A 12,278-nucleotide genomic window follows, 5' to 3' on the forward strand; every position below is an offset into this window, starting at 1 on the left:
TCATGTTTATAAAATAGCTCACAAACAGTGTCCAGAATATCTTGCTGTCAATTTTGTCAAGGTTGGGAACCGCAGCAATCATAGTACTAAGGGGAGAGAGCACAACTTTGTAGTACCCACAGTCAGTGGCCAGGCTTCAAACACCTTTTATTGTACAGCAATAAAGGAATGGAACAGACTACCCACAAATGTCAAGACCAGTCATAGCATGAACCAGTTCAAGAAGACTGCCAAAAAGTGTCTGATGAATGAAGCAACAGAAAGGGAGGGGAATGATTTTCTATTTTTTAGCTAAAATACGTGTAAATTTTACCTTATCCCTAGTAATGACCCTCGTATTGTAGATAGTCGTAATGACCCTCGGGTAGTAGATAGTCTTAATGACCCTCGTATTGTAGATAGTCTTAATGACCCTCGTGTAGTAGATAGTCTTTTTAGTATGATAATAAGATGTTATCTTCATTATAGAATAATAAGAAAATATTATAACCTTTATATTATAATAATAAGGTAAAAGGACCCCAATGGAAATAAGTCACTCTGTCTGACTTTTTTGGGTTATCCTAGGTTCTCTACACATATGCTGCTATGTATGATAATTCTATGTAACTGTATTGTGTATACCTGAATAAATTTACTTACTTACTTACTTACTTATGACATGGTGGTGGCGCGGGTGGAAAACTCGGATAGGTTACTGGAAACGATCGTGGGGCGTCTAGGTGTTCTGAGACCCCAGCACCTAACTCTTATACAGCGAGTGATAGTTGTAAACATTTTATTGTATAGTAAGGTTTGGCATGTCGCAGCTGTGTTCCCAATTACAGGGACAGCGATTGCGGGGATCTTAAGACGAGTATACAAATTTTTGCTGGGTTCACATTGTGATTGGTTAAGGAGAGAAGTTATAATGTTACCTGTAAGTCAGGGTGGGTTGGGGTTGATGGATATGAGACAGAGGGCTAAATGTGTGTTTCTTAAATGGGAAGTTTTGCGTGTGGGTGTGAACACGGGACAGTTGGGCAGGATGCATTACAGGCTGGGTATGTGGTATCGAGGAATGGAGTTGAGGGAATGCGAAATCGTTTTCAGGGCCGTGATGTTGGTTGAGGAACTGAGAAAGGTTCGCATAAGGGTTTTGTGTAGATTGCTTGTAGGTAGGTGCGTTGTCCCAGTTGAGGGCTTGTTCCCCATGTATGCATGGAAGAGTATTTGGTATAGAATTAGTAAGATGACGTTAAACCCTCGGGAACGTTAGGTGATGTATCGTTTTTTGCATGGGATGCTTCCGTCTGGAGCGATACTACGAAACAAACAGGTTGTGGAGGGTGGGGGGTGTGGTATCTGTGGAAGGGACGAGACTGCATTCCATATAGTTTATTTTTGTGAAGGGTTAGAAGAGGTCAGGTGCTGGTTAAGTAGGTTGGTACAGAGGGTGGGTGGTCGTGGGGTGTCGGTTCTGCGTGCTTTAAGTCTAGATATGGGTGGGTTAGACGAGGGCGACATAAGAGCTTTAGATTATATCATGGTAGATTACATACATATATTGTGGGTGATGAGGGGAAGAGGGGATAGTGAAGAGCGAAGGAAGGTTCTGGCGATAACGTTCTATCGTACGATGTGTCGTAACAGAGAATTGTATGGGAGGAGGTGGGATCAGGTTTTCTCAGAGGGGTGTAGAATGCTAACGTTAGGGATTCTCGTGAATCTGTGATTGATAATGAGTGAGTGAAGGGGTTTTCATAGGTTGAGAGGGAGTCAGGGGGTCACAGCGGGCTCGCCTCCCTGGGGGGGGGGGTCGTGAGAGTGTTGTGAATGTGCGTTTGGAATGTTTTCCTGGTTTTCATTGAGGCATTATTTGCATCAACCTTGTGGTTCCCTTGCCAAGTGTGGATGTAGAACTTGAGGACTCGTTATGATCTATATATCATATTTCAGGAATGTATGCTGTAATCTCAAAGTTTTTTTTTTGCATTATTTGGATGTGTATCAGTCTCGTATGACACGAGTCTTGAGTAATATTGTTCTTTGTGACATGAAGTGTGTTTTAGTTTGAATTTATGTTTGTGCTCGGTTTTTGTATGTAGAGATATACTTATATACTGTTTTTTTTTTTTCTTTTTTTTTTATTTATGTGATTTTGATAAACATTTTTTTGTGTGTATATTCCTTTCTATTCCATTGAGCCTTTGTCATGGGTCAGGCGTTATGTAAAACTTTATATATGTATGTTTCGATTCATTTTAAAGTTTATAATTAAGGTCAGTACCCTGATACCGGTTTGTTTTCATTGCTATGTTCTTGATGTAAGTTTTAGCTGTATGGTAGACAGACATATCTAGACAGTTTATAGACGCAGTCCATTTGTGTCTGAGATTTTGTATACTGGTTTATTGTACCAGTAATGAGCCTTTCGTTTTTAAATCTAAGTTCTTTTCTATATATATATATATATATATATATATATATATATATATATATATATATATATATATATATATATATATATATATATATATATATATATATATATATATATATATATATATATATATATATATATATATATATGTCGTGCCGAATATGTAAAATTGGTCAATTAGCAAGAACTCATTTAAAATTAAGTCCTTTCTAAAATTTTCTCTTATACGTTTAAAGATATATTTTTTTCATTAATGTTGATGTAAAAATTTATAATTTTGCACCAAAAGGAACTTAGAAAACTTACCTAACCTTATTATAACAAGAACAATTTATTTTAGCCTAACCCAACTAAATATATTTTAGATTTATTTACAGTAATTTAATACTAAACAAACACAGTGAAATATATTTTTTTCGTTAGGTTCAGAATGATTTTGGCGAAATTATTGCATACACAAATTTTCACTTGTCCTATATGGCAAGATGAGCGTTGCTATTTAAACCAAGATCGCAAGTTCTGCCTATTCGGCACGACATATATATATATATATATATATATATATATATATATATATATATATATATATATATATATATATATATATATATATATATATATATATATATATATATATATATATATATATATATATATATATATATATATATATATATATATATATATATATATATATATATATATATATATATTCGTATTTTAGTATATGTAAAGCTGTATTGTTAGGGATAAGTATGTAGATGTTCTAGTAAGGTTATGATGTTAGATTTTGGTTTATTGATTAATGAGAAGGATGGGATTAATGGATACTCTTTCTTGTATATTTTTTTTTATTGTATTGAGCATTGGACATGTCATGTTATATGTAAATTTTATATATATGTAAGGTTTTGAATCATGAATGTGTATATATTTCAGTTCACGACCCTGTGACTGTGTTTATTTGTAGCTATGTTCGTGCCGTAAGTTATTGTTGTATGTTATACAGCAATACCTTGCGAGTATATAGGTGCAATCATTTTGTGTCAGGTATTTTGTGTCGGGTTTATTTTGTCAGTGTGCGAACCTTTTGGATTTAGATCCATACTGTTTCCTGTTTATTTTTATTTTTATGTTACGCTGCATAGGTTTTAAATAAAATATATAAAAAAAATAACCCCTTCTCCTGTAAACATTTATTAAAAAAGAGAAGAAGAAAAACTTTATAAAACTGGGATGCTTTAATGTGCGTGGATGTAGTGCGGATGACAAGAAACAGATGATTGCTGATGTTATGAATGAAAAGAAGTTGGATGTCCTGGCCCTAAGCGAAACAAAGCTGAAGGGGTAGGTGAGTTTCAGTGGGGAAAAATAAATGGGATTAAATCTGGAGTATCTGAGAGAGTAAGAGCTAAGGAAGGGGTAGCAGTAATGTTGAAGGATCAGTTATGTGGATTAAAGTAAAGGTTGGATGCGAAAGTGGGTCATAATAAGCATGTATGCACCTGGAGAAGAGAGGAGTGTAGAGGAGAGAGAGAGATTTTGGGAGATGTTAAGTGAATGAATAGGAACCTTTGAACCAAGTGAGAGAGTAATTGTGGTAGGGGACCTGAATGCTAAAGTAGGAGAAACTTTTAGAGAGGGTGTGGTAGGTAAGTTTGGGGTACCAGGTGTAAATGATAATGGGAGCCCTTTGATTGAACTTTGTATAGAAAGAGGTTTAGTTATAGATAATACATATTTTAAGAAAAAGAGGATAAATATGTATACAAGATATGATGTAGGGTGAAAGGACAGTAGTTTGTTGGATTATGTATTGGTAGATAAAAAACTGTTGAGTAGACTTCAGGATGTCCATGTTTATAGAGGGGCCACATATATATCAGATCACTTTTTAGTTGTAGCTACACTGAGAGTAAAAGGTAGATGGGATACAAGGAGAATAGAAGCATCAGGGAAGAGAGAGGTGAAGGTTTATAAACTAAAAGAGGAGGCAGTTAGGGTAAGATATAAACAGCTATTGGAGGATAGATGGGCTAATGAGAGCATAGGCAATGGGGTCGAAGAGGTATGGGGTAGGTTTAAAAATGTAGTGTTAGAGTGTTCAGCAAAAGTTTGTGGTTACAGGAAAGTGGTTGCAGGAGGGAAGAGGAGCAATTGGTGGAATGATGATGTAAAGAGAGTAGTAAGGGAGAAAAAGTTAGCATATGAGAAGTTTTTACAAAGTAGAAGTGATGCAAGGAAGAAAGAGTATATGGAGAAAAAGAGAACTTTGTCCTTGGAAGCAAAGAGGGGAATGTATGAGAGTGGTGAAGCAATGAAAAAAAGAGAGCAAATGAGAGAGGGGGTGAGATGTTGTCAACAAATTTTGTTGAAAATAAGAAAAAGTTTTGGAATGAGATTAACAAGTTAAGGAAGCCTAGAGAACAAATGGGTTTGTCAGTTAAAAATAGGAGAGGAGAGTTGTTAAATGGAGAGTTTGAGGTATTGGGAAGATGGAGGGAATATTTTGAGGAATTGTTAAATGTTGATGAAGATAGGGAAGCTGTGATTTCGTGTATAGGGCAAGGAGGAATAACATCTTGTAGGAGTGAGGAAGAGCCATTTGTGAGTGTGGGGGAAGTTCGTGAGGCAGTAGATAAAATGAAAGGGGGTAAGGCAGCTGGGATTGATGGGATGAAAATAGAAATGTTAAAAGTAGATGGGGATATAGTTTTGAAGTGGTTGGTGTAATTATTTAATAAATATTTGGAAGAGGGTAAGGTACCTAGGGATTGGAAGAGACCATGCATAGTTCCTTTGTATAAAGACAAAGGGGACAAAAGAGAGTGCAAAAAGTATAGGGGAATAAGTCTGTTGATTATACCTGGTAAAGTGTATGGTAGAATTATTATTGAAAGAATTAAGAGTAAGACAGAGAATAGGAAAGCAGATGAACAAGGAGGCTTTAGGAAAGGTAGGCGGTATGTAGACAAAGTGTTTACAGTGAGACATATAAGTGAACAGTATTTAGATAAGGCTAAAGAGGTTTTTGTGGCATTTATGGATTTGGAAAAGGCGTATGACAGGGTGGATAGGGGGGCAATGTGGCAGACGTTGCCTTGTATGGTATATGAGGTAGGTTACTGAAAGCAGTGAAGAGTTTTTACGAGGATAGTGAGGCTCAAGTTAGAGTATGTAGGAAGGAGGGAGATTATTTCCCAGTAAAAGTAGGCCTTAGACGAGGATGTGTGATGTCACCGAGGTTGTTCAATATATTTATAGATGGGGCTGTAAGAGAAGTAAATGTGATGGTCTTGTCAAGAGGCGTGGAGTTAAAAGATAAAGAATCACACATAAAGTGGGAGTTGTCACAGTTGCTTTTTGCTGATGACACTGTGCTCTTGGGAGATTCTGAAGAGAGGTTTCAGAGGTTGGTGGATGAATTTGGTAGGGTATGTAAAAGAAGAAAATTAAAAGTGAATACAGGAAAGAGTAAGGTTATGAGGATAACAAAAAGATTAGGTGATGAAAGATTGGATATGAGACTGGAAAGAGAGAGTATGGAGGAGGTGAATGTATTCAGATATTTGGAAGTGGACGTGTCAGCGGATGGGTCTATGAAAGATGAGGTGAATCATAGAATTGATGAGGTGAATAGGGTGAGCGATGCACTTAGAAGTCTGTGGAGACAAAGAACTTTGTCCTTGGAAGCAAAGAGGGGAATGTATGAGAGTATAGTTTTACCAACGCTCTTATATGGGTGTGAAGCATGGGTGATGAATGTTGCAGCGAGGAGGAGGCTGGAGGCAGTGGAGATGTAATGTCTGAGGGCTGTGTTTGGTGTGAATATAATGCAGAAAATTCGTATTTTTGAAGTTAGGAGGAGGTGTGGGATTGCCAAAACTGTTGTCCAGAGGGCTGAGGAAGGGTTGTTGAGGTGGATCGGACATGTAGAGAGAATAGAACGAAACAGAATTACTTCAAGAGAGTATCAATCTGTAGTGGAAGGAAGGCGGGGTAGGGGTCGGCCTAGGAAAGGTTGGAGGGAGGGGGTAAAGGAGGTTTTGTATGCGAGGGGCTTGGATTTCCAGCAAGCATGCGTGAGTGTGTCTAATAGGAGTGAATGGAGACAAATGGTTTTTAATACTTGACGTGCTGTTGGAGTGTGAGCAAAGTAACATTTATGAAGGGGTTCAGGGAAACCGGCAGGCCGGACTTGAGTCCTGGAGATGGGAAGTACAGTGCCTGCACTCTGAAAGACAGGTGTTAGTGTTGCAGTTTTATAAACTGTAGTGTAAAGCACCCTTCTGGCAAGACAGTGATGGAGTGAATGATGGTGAAAGTTTTTCTTTTTCGGGCCACCCTGCCTTGGTGGGAATCGGCCAGTGTGTTAATAATAATAATAATAATAATAATAATAATAATATACATATATATACACATATATATACATATATATACATATATATACATATATATACATATATATACACATATATATATATACATATATATACACATATATATCATGTGGGAGTTCGACACGTGGATTAGGTAAGAAATACTCACGTAGGCTGTTATTACGTATAATTGCAGATATGTGGAGAGAGCCCTGACAGCCGTTACCTTGTCTCCTCAGCCACTCTCGTCAACTGACTGACTGGCCACAGTACCCAGTGAGAGGGTCTTTTGAATAATGCCAGTTCAGCGCAATATGAATAGACAGTGACTCAGGCAGAGACGGTTGGTCGTTGAGTCAACGGTACACTGGTTACTGGTAACTGGTTACTACTACTGAGAGCTCGGCGACGCTAACGTATGTCGTCCCGACATACAACTAATACAAACTAGAGATGGCAGGTATACGGCTTGGGCTGATTCTATACAATGTCAAAGTACACAACAATTAAACATTATATATACATAAGTAGAACATTGGAATGAAAGCTTACGTAACTGAAACTGTAATGCAATACAAGGTATACTATAGTACAACTTAAAACTCAACAAATGAACGAACTCAACATTGAGATTACAAGTGATAAAAATAAAATTTTGATCGATCGATCTGTATTCGTGTGATCTACGGATTCTGAGGAAGGAATATATACAAAGAAAGAGTGTTTAACAGAAAGGCAGATTCGGTGCACGCAAATCTAGACTGTTAACTCTCAGAATGCGGAGAGAACATGAACACAAAAAAAAAATTCTTGAATACTGATAAGTTGATACTGTAATTATTCATCTATACAGGTTATTTACATTTAACCCCAACTCTGCTAGGGTAAGATTGGCATATGCAGAATGGGTGTCATCTCTGGGAGGATCAAACTCTGTAGCATTGGCTAACTCATGCTGTATTTGAGGCAAATCTGAATTGGAAGTTACAAATGATACTTGAGGATTTCTCAATACCTGTCGTGTACGTAGGGAATAACGACATTCAGGTTGATCGTCTGACTGAGTATCAGAGGAAGAGAGTACAGGATCAGGAGGATTGTCAGAGTCTGTCACATTAGTCTGGGTTGGAACATCATTATCATCACATACTAACTTCATATGATCCAAATGCGATTCTTTATACTGACCTGTACTAATCTCTCTAACCTTATACTTATTACCAGTGATATGTTCAACTACTCGATAAGGACCAACAAACTTTTGATCAAGCTTTGGCATTGCAGACGTTTTGTTAAAGTTAATCAGCATAACTCTCGAACCTACTTTGATTTTGGATGGCTTTGATCGAGTGTTTGCGACTCTTGTAAATTCTGCTGTTGATTTATGAAGTGTTTCACGGATTCTTCTAAAAACACTTTGAGCTAAGCTGGTATGAGTTGCTATGAAATCATCAGGGTAGTAATTTGGTTTCGGATTAGAATATAACAACTCATAAGGCAAACGTTTATCTACACCGTACAATGCATAATGTGGAGTGTCACCTATAGAAACATTGTAAGCAGAATTTATAGCACACTGCACATCAGGTATAACTTCATCCCAAGTTTCACTGTTGGGATTGATAGTGGCTCTCAAGACATCAAGTACTTTCTTATTGGTTCGTTCCGCTAACCCATTGCTGGCAGGATGATGAGGAACAATGGTGGATTTAGAGATCTTGTACAAGGTACACAAATTTTCAAGAATTTCATTACAGAATTCACCTCCATTATCTGTTACTAGGGACTTAGGGGTGGTATGCCTACAGATAATGCGTTCTTTAAACGCTTTAGCTACTGTCTCGGCAGTCTTATCTGCAATAGGAACTAACTCATAATATCTGGTGAAATGGTCTACCATAACACACAGATGTTTGTTGCCTTGGAGGGAACATTGGAAATTAGTTAACAAATCTAGCGCAACTCTTTCCCAAGGTTCGCTAGTAGTTGGATACACTTGGATTGGATTAGGACCATTAGCATTGCCTTTATGTTGCATGCAGACACTACATTTCTTAACATACTCAGAAATATCAGTTGCCATTCGAGGCCAAAAGTATTTCAATCTGGCTTGTTTTACTGAACGATCCATACCAGGGTGTGCAACACCTGGTACATCGTGAACTAGCTGTAAGGCTACATTCACTAGTGACTGTGGAATTACTAACTGGTATACTCTTCTGCTAGGAGTACCCAACTCGGCTGTTCGATACAGTAATTCTTGGTTCATGACAAAGTCACTGATGGGTGCTGGTGGCTTCACATTCAGAATAAGATCTTCCTGGAGCAGGAATCGAATCACACCAGACCACATGGGATCTGTTCGTTGAGCATTCTTTACATCTTCAGCACTAAATGGAGGGTCTGCAGTTACTATACTAACATGTCGCGATAAGGCATCTGCGACTACATTTGACTTGCCAGGTAAATGCTCAAAGGTGGGATTGAACTCTTGGATAGTCAAGGTCCATCTAGCTAACCTTCCAGTAGGTTGTTTGTTCTGGAATAAGGGTATCAGTGGAGCATGATCTGTCAAGACATGAACAGAGTACTGATAAATAATGTCTCGGAAGTGCTTTAAAGACCATACTATTGCTAAAGCTTCTTGCTCAGTTACTGTATAATTACGTTCAGCCTTCGTAAGGACTCGGCTAGCAAATGCAACTGCGTTGTACTTGCCATCGGTCTTCTGAGCTAGTACGGCACCTATGCCAATTGAACTAGCATCAGTTGTCAGATAGAAAGGCTTAGAAAAATCTGGAAATTTCAAAATTGGAGCAGATGTTAGCTTTTCTTTTAGAGTTTGGAATGCTCTTTCTTGACGGAAGGTCCAAACAAAAGGAGCATCTTTCTTAAGCAACTCAGTTAGAGGAGCAGCTATGGACGAAAAATTGGCAATGAAAGATCTATAAAAACCTGCTAAGCCCACAAAGGATCTTACGGCATCAGCAGTTTTGGGAGTTGGAAAATTTAGTACTGCAGTTACTTTACTTTGGTCAGTCGTAACCCCTCTAGGAGTGACTACGTGACCAAGAAACTTAATTTCTGATCTGAAAAATTGACATTTTGACAGTTTGATCTTTAAATTGGCTTCTTCAAGCTTACCAAGTACTACGTCAAGTCTTTTCAAGTGTGTATCCACGTCTTTAGACATGACGATTACGTCATCTAAGTACACCATAAGTGCATTACCTATGAGACCTCTAAAGATATTAGTCATGAGCCTTGAGAACGTGATAGGGGAAGATCGTAATCCAAATGCCATACGGAGGAAGTGATAATGACCTGTAGGAGTGGAGAATGCAGTTAGCTCTTGGCTGTCCTCGTGAAGAGGGACTTGCCAAAACCCTTGTAACAAATCTAGGGTTGAAAAGACTTTGTTATCTCCGATATTACGTAAAAGATCACCCAGTACAGGGAGTGGAAAGCGATCTGGAATGGTTTTCGCGTTTAACTTCCTAAAGTCAATTACTGGGCGCCAAGTACCATCCTTCTTAGGTACTAGTATCAAGGGTGCATTCCAAGGGGAATTGCTAGGTGCAATAACTCCATCATCAAGCATTTGATTGATCAATTCTTCTGCGACAGCAACTTGTGAATGAGGCATTCTGTACGCAGGTATGTAGATAGGTCTAGTACCAGGTTCAAGTGGAATACGATGGGACAATAAGTTCGTTATACCCATCTTCTCACCTGGTAAAGCAATGGCTTTACGACGTTTGTTCAACAGAGTCAACAAACGCTTGACTTCATCTGGGAAGTCAGTGGGAGCTAAGTCTTTCTCCTCTACTGGTGGAACAGATTGATCCAGTGAAGTGGATGAGGTCTCCCCGGCAGAAATAGCACCGACCCACTGGTCAGGTGACAACTCATCCTCTACCTGAACAGGGTAAGGATAGTGAACAAGGTCAACAAGATTGGTATTTGCTCTAAGGCGAACACTGTGACCAGAAGTGTTGGCCAGGTAGAAATGGATCTTACTATCTCTTACAACATGTAAGGATGGTTCAACAAATAGACCTTTTACTTTGCAGGAATCACTGTCAACTAGGACGTTATCGCCATCTGGAACACTGAACAACTACAGACACTCTAGTGAGAGCACTAGCCGCAACAGAAACGTCTTTCTGCAGATGGCATGTGACATCAACAAGAGATGGCATTACTAGTTGCAAGTAATTGTTTTCCGACAAGGCGTCCCCTGTGGAGAAACTACTACTTGAACTAGCAGGCATTGCAGGGATAGGTTGTGCACTCAAGGCAATCTGAGCGTCCTCGGACACTTGAGGCATCGGACTATCCTGCAAATCTGAAGGTATAGGTGGAACACTGATGGGAGTGACAGAATTACCAGTGCCTGACCGCTTGGGTACGCTACTGGAGAATGCATTAGCTTGTAAGGACTTAATCCGTACATCATACTCTGCAGCAGTATAACAGATTTCTGATCCAAGCTGGTAACCCCAGAATGGAACGATCAAGTCGTCAATTTGTGCATGCCATCGATAAGGGTCGAGCACAATGCGTAAGTCTCGCATGGAAGCAAATCCCAGTAGAAGGTCACCAGGGAAAGTAATCTGGTCGACAACAAGGAAGGAAGCAGTGAAGTCTCTACCTTGGATAGAAAAGGTTAGGGAAGTCCGACCTCGGACACGCAGGTGAGAACCAGATACTCCACTAAGGGAGGACACATGAGTCGGTTCTACGAGAAGGACATGTCGTAACTTCTTATCCTTAAACAAACTAGACCTAATAATATTGACTTGCGCACCAGAGTCCATGAACAAATGAACGGGCGCATTATAAACAGATGCTTGCACTATAGGGCCTATGGTTGCATTGGAAGTTATGTGCAAACAAAAGGGTGGATTGTCATCAGAAAAGACTTGTTCTATTCCATCCCCAAAATCATCTATGTCAGAGACATGCGAAGCAACATCATCAGCAGGGTTGTCATTCTCGAGACTGCTTAAGGCTTCAAAGGAGTTGTGAACGGGGATGGTGTACTCATTATCACCTACTGTCACCATGGGACGGTTTGACTGGGGCGCTCGAATTCCCCCGAATTGGAAGAACGAGCCTGGTTCTGGTTAGTTTGAGAATTGAAAGAATGAGCCTGGTTCTGGTTATTTTGAAAACCACGAGATCTGTTTCCTCTACGGGTTCTGCGGTTGGAACGACCACGGAAAGACCTAGAGTACTGAAGGTTATAGAGAGCATTACACTCAGATGTGTCATGTCCATGTATTCTATGATAAGTACAGTAGGGAAGATCTGAGTACTCATCATCAGTACGACGTCTCTTAGGGTAACTATCAGGACAATTAATTGCAATATGGCCACGGAAACCACAGTTGTAACAATTCCGCCGACTATGGTTACTGAATGTACTATGAATACTACGAGGTGTATAACGACTCTGTACACTGGTTCTT

General features: G+C 39.0%; 1 protein-coding gene and 1 pseudogene across 4 annotated transcripts in view; both read left to right on the plus strand.

The window, feature by feature from the left end:
• The window catches only part of LOC128696568 (zinc finger protein 84-like), a 312,038-nt pseudogene that overhangs the window by 83,177 nt on the left and 216,583 nt on the right, over positions 1-12,278 (plus strand).
• The window catches only part of LOC128696570 (uncharacterized), a 53,335-nt gene that overhangs the window by 18,257 nt on the left and 22,800 nt on the right, over positions 1-12,278 (plus strand). For 2 of the 4 annotated variants that reach the window (XR_011393249.1, XM_070094781.1), the window contains exon 2: positions 7,001-7,264. The exons of 1 other annotated variant lie outside the window; for it this stretch is intronic. The gene's annotated coding sequence lies outside the window, so the exon portion shown is untranslated. The remainder of the gene's footprint in view (positions 1-7,000; positions 7,265-12,278) is intronic. One more of the 4 variants, XM_070094782.1, reaches the window with a different exon arrangement.

The sequence above is a fragment of the Cherax quadricarinatus genome, chromosome 47, assembly GCF_038502225.1.
Source record: "Cherax quadricarinatus isolate ZL_2023a chromosome 47, ASM3850222v1, whole genome shotgun sequence".
Classification (NCBI taxonomy): Eukaryota; Metazoa; Arthropoda; class Malacostraca; order Decapoda; family Parastacidae; genus Cherax; species Cherax quadricarinatus.